The sequence below is a fragment of the Lutra lutra genome, chromosome 14 (assembly GCF_902655055.1).
Source record: "Lutra lutra chromosome 14, mLutLut1.2, whole genome shotgun sequence".
In the NCBI taxonomy this organism is placed as follows: Eukaryota; Metazoa; Chordata; class Mammalia; order Carnivora; family Mustelidae; genus Lutra; species Lutra lutra.
The window spans coordinates 67,905,425-67,912,635 of NC_062291.1; the positions used below are offsets into that span (position 1 = coordinate 67,905,425).

At 33.4% G+C, this 7,211-nt stretch overlaps 1 pseudogene; it reads right to left on the reverse strand.

Annotated features, from left to right (window-relative positions):
- Nucleotides 1-5,371: 5,371 nt before the first annotated feature.
- Nucleotides 5,372-5,831, reverse strand: LOC125084409 (ubiquitin-fold modifier-conjugating enzyme 1-like; annotated as a pseudogene).
- Nucleotides 5,832-7,211: the final 1,380 nt, after the last annotated feature.

Sequence of the window (7,211 nt, forward strand, 5' to 3'; positions counted from 1 at the left end):
TAGAGAAAAGGACACCTTTGCACCCTGTTGGTGCAGGTATAAGTTGGTAGAGCCATTGCATTGAAAGTATGGAGGTGGCCCCAAAAATTAGAAATAGAATTGCCATATGATTTGGCAATCCCACTTCTGGGGTTTATATACAAGGGAAATGAAATCAGTTTCTTGCAGAGATGTGTGAACTTCTATGATCATTACAGTGTTATTCATACTTGAGATTTGCTAAGAGAGGAAACATTAGGTGTTCAACACACAGTAACTATGAGGTGACGGATGTCAATTAGCTTGACGGTGGTAAGCATTTCACAATGGATACATATATTAAATTTCATACTTTAAATATACAGTTATATTAAAAGTATATCTACAAATACTATTTTTATTTGTCAATTTTACCTTAGTAAAGCTGGAAAAATTAGTAAGAAACCTCACAATGAGAAAAGGACACTGAAGTTGCCAGAAACTAGCCCAGGGGATGAAAAGCATTAATTACTATGAGTAAATGAATAAGCTTTGCATGTCTCATAGGAATTTCCAGTATGAACATTCCAAATCTATGCTAAATATTGAATATTTGATAAATACACTACACTGTATGTAAGTTAAAGTATTAGTCCATATTGTGGATATATTTTATAACTCTGAGAAATGGGGAATACTTGTCAGATAAATTCCACATAACTAATAATCTTAGAGACTTTATGATAAAAGAGCTGATTAAAGAAGCTACCCTTAACTTGACAGTAAGATTTTTGAAGTCAGGGACTATCTCTCATACCATATAAATAAATGTTTGGCATTTCGAACAGTAATCAAAGATAATTGAATGAGAAGTCTTTCAACTATGAGTTACAAGTTGATGCAAGAATGGAAGGCTATAGGCTTCATAAAGGCAGGGACCAAGTTAAATTATTACCTTAGGACCTGGAAAATGGCAGATATACAAAAGTGAGTACTGAATTAATTATTTGGTGTTTTTAGCCTACTGAAGAGAACTTACTCTTAAGTTCTTAACCTGCTTGTTAACATACCTAAAAAAATTGCTTCTGTAGTATTTTAATTAAACTTGATTTTTTAACAACTAAAGCACTAAACTGGGACTGGGAATTACAAGCAAGAAATTCCAAAATATGGATGAATATCGTCATTGGTTAGTTTTACCTGTTCCTAGATTCTTAAGTCCCTAAGTTAGGGGTCCAATGATTAAGCCTTACACCGAGAGAACAGGGAAGAATATTCCTTCTATGACAAAGAGAAGAGATTAGTGGCTATTTCTTGACTATTAATCTCATTTCTTTAGCATAATGCCCATGTGAATCTTCAAGGATTCTATTATATTTGATACCTTTTTTACCTGTATGTAGCAATACCTCTTTATACAATTGTTAAGGAATTCATCAACCCAGAAAGTTGTTGTGTTCAATGTTACTTCCCATCCAACCATCTATCCCATTATCACTAGAGATTAAATTTGCCTTTTCTTGAACTTCATTTAAAAACAAAATGGAAGGGCACTTGGGTGGATCAGTCTGCTAAGAATCTGTCTTCAGCTCAGGTCATGATCTCAGGGTACTGCTCAGTGGTGAGCCTGCTTCTCCCTCTCTCTGCTCTTCTAATCATTCTCTCCAACTCTCTCTCTCTCAAATGAATAATTTTTTTTTAAAAAATGGAACCTTGCAATGTGTATATTTTTGTACCTGACTCTTTCCATTCACCATAATGATTTGAGATGCACTGATGTTTTTGTGTTTGGTAATAGTTCACTGCTTTTTTATTGCTGAATAATATTTATATGCATGTGACAAAATATGTTCTCTTATTGATTGACATTTGAGTTTTTCAGTTTGAGGCTATTTTAAATAACTGTTTTAAAATTCCTGTACAAGTCTTTCAGAGGCCACACATGTTTAAATTCTCTTGGATAAACTCATAACAGTGAACTATGAGGTGGGCATATGTTTAATTTTATGAGAAAAAGTTGAACAATTTTCTAAAGGTGTTTTGCTTTTTTTTATACACTATCAATAATATCATGAGAGTTCTGGTTCTTCCAGATTGTCATCAACATGTACTGTTGTGATTTTATTTATTTATAATTTATTTAGTGAAATTTCTGTTCATGTCTTTGGCCATGTTATTAATTAGATTGTCATTTAATTATTGACATGTAAGGATTTTGTATGTTACCTATATATTCATATAGATACAAGGTCTTCAGTTGTGTATTGCAAATATTTTTTTTTCTACTTTTTTTTTCAAGATTTTATTTATTTATTTGACAGACAGAGATCACAAGCAGGCAGAGAGGCAGGCAGAGGGGGTGGGGGAAGCAGGCTCCCCGCTGAGCAGAGAGCCAATGCGTGGCTTGATCCTGGGACCCCAAGATCATGACCCAAGCCAAAGGCAGAGGCCCAACCCACTGAGCTACCCAGGTGCCCCTTGCAAATATTTTCTTTGAATATGTCTTTGTTGTGGTTAATATTTCATGATGAGAATTTTTGTTTGAGAATAGTTGATACAATGTTACATTGATTTCAGGTGTACAACATACCAATTCAGCAACTGTATGCATTATGTCATCTCACCACAAGTTAGCTACCACCTGTCATCATACAATGCTATTAAAATACCATTGACTATACTTCCTATGCTGAACCTTTTATTCCAGTGATTTAGACATTCCATAACTGGAATCCCCATCTCCCATTTCCCTTTACCTTTTTTGCCCATGTTCCCACACCTCCTCTAGGAACCATTGGTTCTCTTTATTTATATATATATGATTCTGCTTTTTTTTTTTATTCCATACATAAGTGAAATCATGTGGTATTTGCATTTTTCTGTATGACTTATTTCACTTAGCATAAAACCCTATAGGTTCCATCCATGTTGTCACAAAGAGCAACATCCTATACTTCTATCAACATATGTGTGGGTAGCTTCCATATCTTGGCTATTGTAAATAATGTTTCAATAAACATAAGGGTGCATATATCTTTTTTGATAGTGTTTTTGTTTTCTTTGGGTAAATACTCAGTAGTGGAAATAATGGGTCATATGGTATTTCTTTTTTACTTTTTCTTTCTTTCTTTTTTTTTTTAAGATCCTCCATACCACTTTCCGTGGTATCTGTACCTATTTACATTCCCACCAACACTGCGCAAAGATTCTTTTTTTCTTCACATACTTCACATCACTTGTTATTTCTTGGCTTTTTGATTCTTGACATTCTGATGGGTATGTGTTGATATCTCATTGTGGATTTGATTTGCATTTCCCTGATGATTAGTGATGTCGAGCATCTTTTCATGTGTCTGTTGGCCATCTGTATGCCTTTGTAAAAATATCTATTTAGGTTATTTTCCAATGTTTTAGTTGGATTATTTTTCTGGTGTTGAATTGTATGCATTCTTTATATATTTCAGACATCAGCCCTTTATCAGGTGAATCATTTGCAAATATCCTCTCCCATTCAGTAGGTTGCCTTTCTGTTTTGTTGATGGTTTCTTTAGTTGCGCAGAAGCTTTTAGTCTGATGTAGTCTCAATTGTGTTTATTTTTGCTTTTGTCATCCTTGTTCAAGGAGACAGATACTCCCAAATATTGCTAAGACCAATGTCCAAGAGTATAGTGCTTATATTTTCTCCTAGGAGTTTTATGGCTTCAGGTCTTATATTTAAGTCTTTAATCCATTTGAGTTTATTTTAGTATATGGTATGAAAACATTGTCCAGTTTTGTTCTTTGGCATGTAGCTATCTAGTTTTCCTAATATTTATTAAAGATATGATCTCTTTGCTCATTATATGTTGTTATGTTTCTTGCCTCCTTTATCATAAATTAATTGACCATATAAGTGTAAATTTATTTCTGGGCTCTTTATTCTATTCCACAGATCTGTGTCTATTTTTGTATCAGTATCATACTATTTTGATTACTATAACTTTGTAGTATAGTTTGAAATCTGCGATTATAATACCTCCAGCTTTGTTCTTTGTCAAGATTACTTTGGTATTTGGGCTCTTCTATGGTTCCATACAAATTTCAGAAGTATGAAAAATACTATTGGTGTTTTTAATAGGGACTGCATCAAATCTGTAGATAGTTTTGGGTAGTATGGATATTTTTAGAATATTTTTTCAAATCTTGAGCATAGCATATCTTTCCTTTTTTGTGTGTGTTATCTTCAATTTCTTTCACCATTGTCATATAATTTTTAGAATATGTCTTTCATTCCCATAGTTAAATATATCCCTGGGTATTTTATTCTTTTTTGACACAATTGTAAAAGAGAATGCTTTCTTAATTTCTCTTTCTGCTACTTTGTTATTAGTGTATAGAAACACAACAGATTTCTGTATGGTAATTCTGTATCCTACAACTTTACTGAATTTATTAGTTCTAATAGTTTTTCAGTGGAGTCTTTCAGGTTTTCTTTATTAAGTGTCATCTGCAAGTAGTGACAGTTTTACTTCTTACCAATTTGGATGTCTTTTATTTCTTTTACTTGCCTGATTATTGTGGCTGGACCATTCAGTACCATATTGAATTAAAGTGACAAGAGTGGACATCCCTGTCTTGTTCTTAATCTTAACGAAAAAACTTTAGGCTTTTTGCCTTTGGGTATGTTAGTTGTGGGTTTGTCATATGCGGCAAATGCTGAGGCATGTTCCCTCTAAACACAATTTGTTGAGAGTGTTTTAGTCAAAATAGGTGTTGAATTTTGTCAAGTGCTTCTTCTGTATCTATTGAGATGATTATATGATTTCTACTATTCATTTTGTTGTATGATGTATCATGCAGGTTGACTCCAAATAGTGAATCATCCTTTATCCCTGGAATAAACCCAACTTGATTGTGGTGAATTATTCTTTTAATGTATTGGTGAATTTGGTTTGCTAATATTTTGTCAAAAATTTATACATCTATGTTTATCAGGAATATTGGCCTGTAATTTCTTACCTTCTTTCTTTCCTCCTTCCCTCCCTTCCTTCCTTCCTCCCCCCACTAGAGGAAGTGGTTTTTATTGATGAGTTATCTCAAGAAACCAAAAGGGCAATGTACCTTTTTTCAGCACACCACTTCCCTCTTGGGGGTCTCTCTGGATCTCTCTCTTGATCTCACAGTATTCCACCTGGGGAAGGGATATAGATTGCCTTTTGACTTTCTGAAGCCCCAGTCTTTTCCTCTCCCAGGTATAGCCTTGAAATTCAGTAGCACCAGTGTGGTGTTATTTTTAAGCAATGCCTGCTGCGGCTACTTAGTAACAATTATGGGAGGGATGTGGGGGAAGCATTTATATTAGAAAAATGATGCACAGAAAACAGAAATGTAACCTATCAAATGTCTCTCTGTCCTATCTCAGTGGCTTGATCCTTTACTGGTTACATTTCTCTTTATGCTAAATCATGCTCTTCTGAATTCAATCAGGGATTTTCATTGTCCCAGAGCCATGAGGTGAGCTAGTTCAAACTTGGGCACATTTCTGGCTCACAATGGCTTAAAGTGATCAGTGGGGTATATTTTGCCACCCCTGTACATCTTTCTTGTTTTCCCACCTATCTCAGGGACTGCAATTTCTGAAGCACTGGTGGAATGAATATATGGTATGAATGTCAAATTTGATGTGAAACTCATATTTGGGGCTATCGGTGTAGCAGCATTTTCCAAACACCAAGTCCCTTCCTTGTTGTACTCCAATCAAAACCAAACATTGTTCACATTCTTACTATTATCTACATACTGAATATAAGACTGATAGTCCTCTTCGAGTTGCTGTACCCACAACTCCCAATCTTAGATCCAACGTTAGTCTTCAGAATTGGGATAGTTGGCATGACACACCAGGTGATTTCATGTATTATCTTGGACCAGGGTTCTAATTTTCTCTTTGTGTGTGTCTTTTTCTGGATTTGGTATCAAAGTAATGCTGTCCTCATAGAATGAATTTGGAAGCACTCCTTCCTCTTCATTTTTAAAAAAAAAATAGTTTAAGAAGGATAGATATTTTTCTTTACATATTTGGTAGAATTCACCAGGGAAGCCATCTTGTTCTGAACTTTGGGGTTTTGATTATTGATTCAATTTCATTACTAATATTCAGGCTGTTTGTTTTATATTTCTTTCTGATTCAGTCTTAGAAGATTCTATGTCTAGGAATTTACTCAATTCTTCTAAATTGTCCAATTTAGTGGCATAAAAATTTTGGAGAAGCCTCTTATAATCCTTTGTAGTGTCAGTTATAACTTCTACTCTTTCACTTTTTATTTTATTTGAGTCCTCGTTTTTTTCTTAATTAGCTTGGATCAATGTTTATCAGTTTTGTTCATCTTTCAAATATCTGGATTTGGGTTTCATTAATCTTTTCTATTGATTTTTAGCCTATATTTTATTTCCTTATGCTCTGATCTTTAATTATGTCCATCTTCCTGTTACCTTTGAGCTTTGTTCTCTTTCTACTTCCTTTGGTTGTGAGATTAGATTATTTATTTATTTGAGATTTTTCTTTTCTCTTGATGTAGGCCTGAATCACTATGAACTTCCCTCCTAGAATTTCTTTTGCTGTGTTCCAAAAATTTTTGAGCCATTGTGTCTCTGTTTTCACTTGTCTCAAGGTCTTTTTTTTTTTTTAATTTACTCTGATATGTTTGTTGACTTGTTTGTTGAGTAGCATGTTGTTTTGTTTGCTTTTTTTTATAGTTTTGTCCCCCTTAAAGTAGATTTCTAGTTTTATAATGCTACAATAGGAAAATATGCTTGATATGATTTTAATCCTCTTAAATTTATTGGGACTTGTGGCCTAATATGATCTATTTTAGAGAATGATCCATATGCACTTGGAAAGAATGTGTATCCTGCTGTTTTGGCATGGAATATTCTGTATTCATCAGTTAAGTCTATATGGTCTAATGTATTGTTCAAAAACATTGTTGTCTTATTGCTTTTCCGTGGGATGATCTAGCCATTGATGTAAAGGGGTGAAGTCCCCTACCATTATTACAGTCAATTTCTCCCTTTATGTCTGTTATGACTGTTAATATATTTTTATATATATAGAAAATACATATTATAATGTATAACATGTATTTATATTTTTTATAAATTATAAATTATAATCATATATATTTATAATTTATATTTATGTATATGTATACATATGTATTTAGGTATCTCTATGTTGGGTACATAGATACAATTGTTATATCCTTCTTTGCATT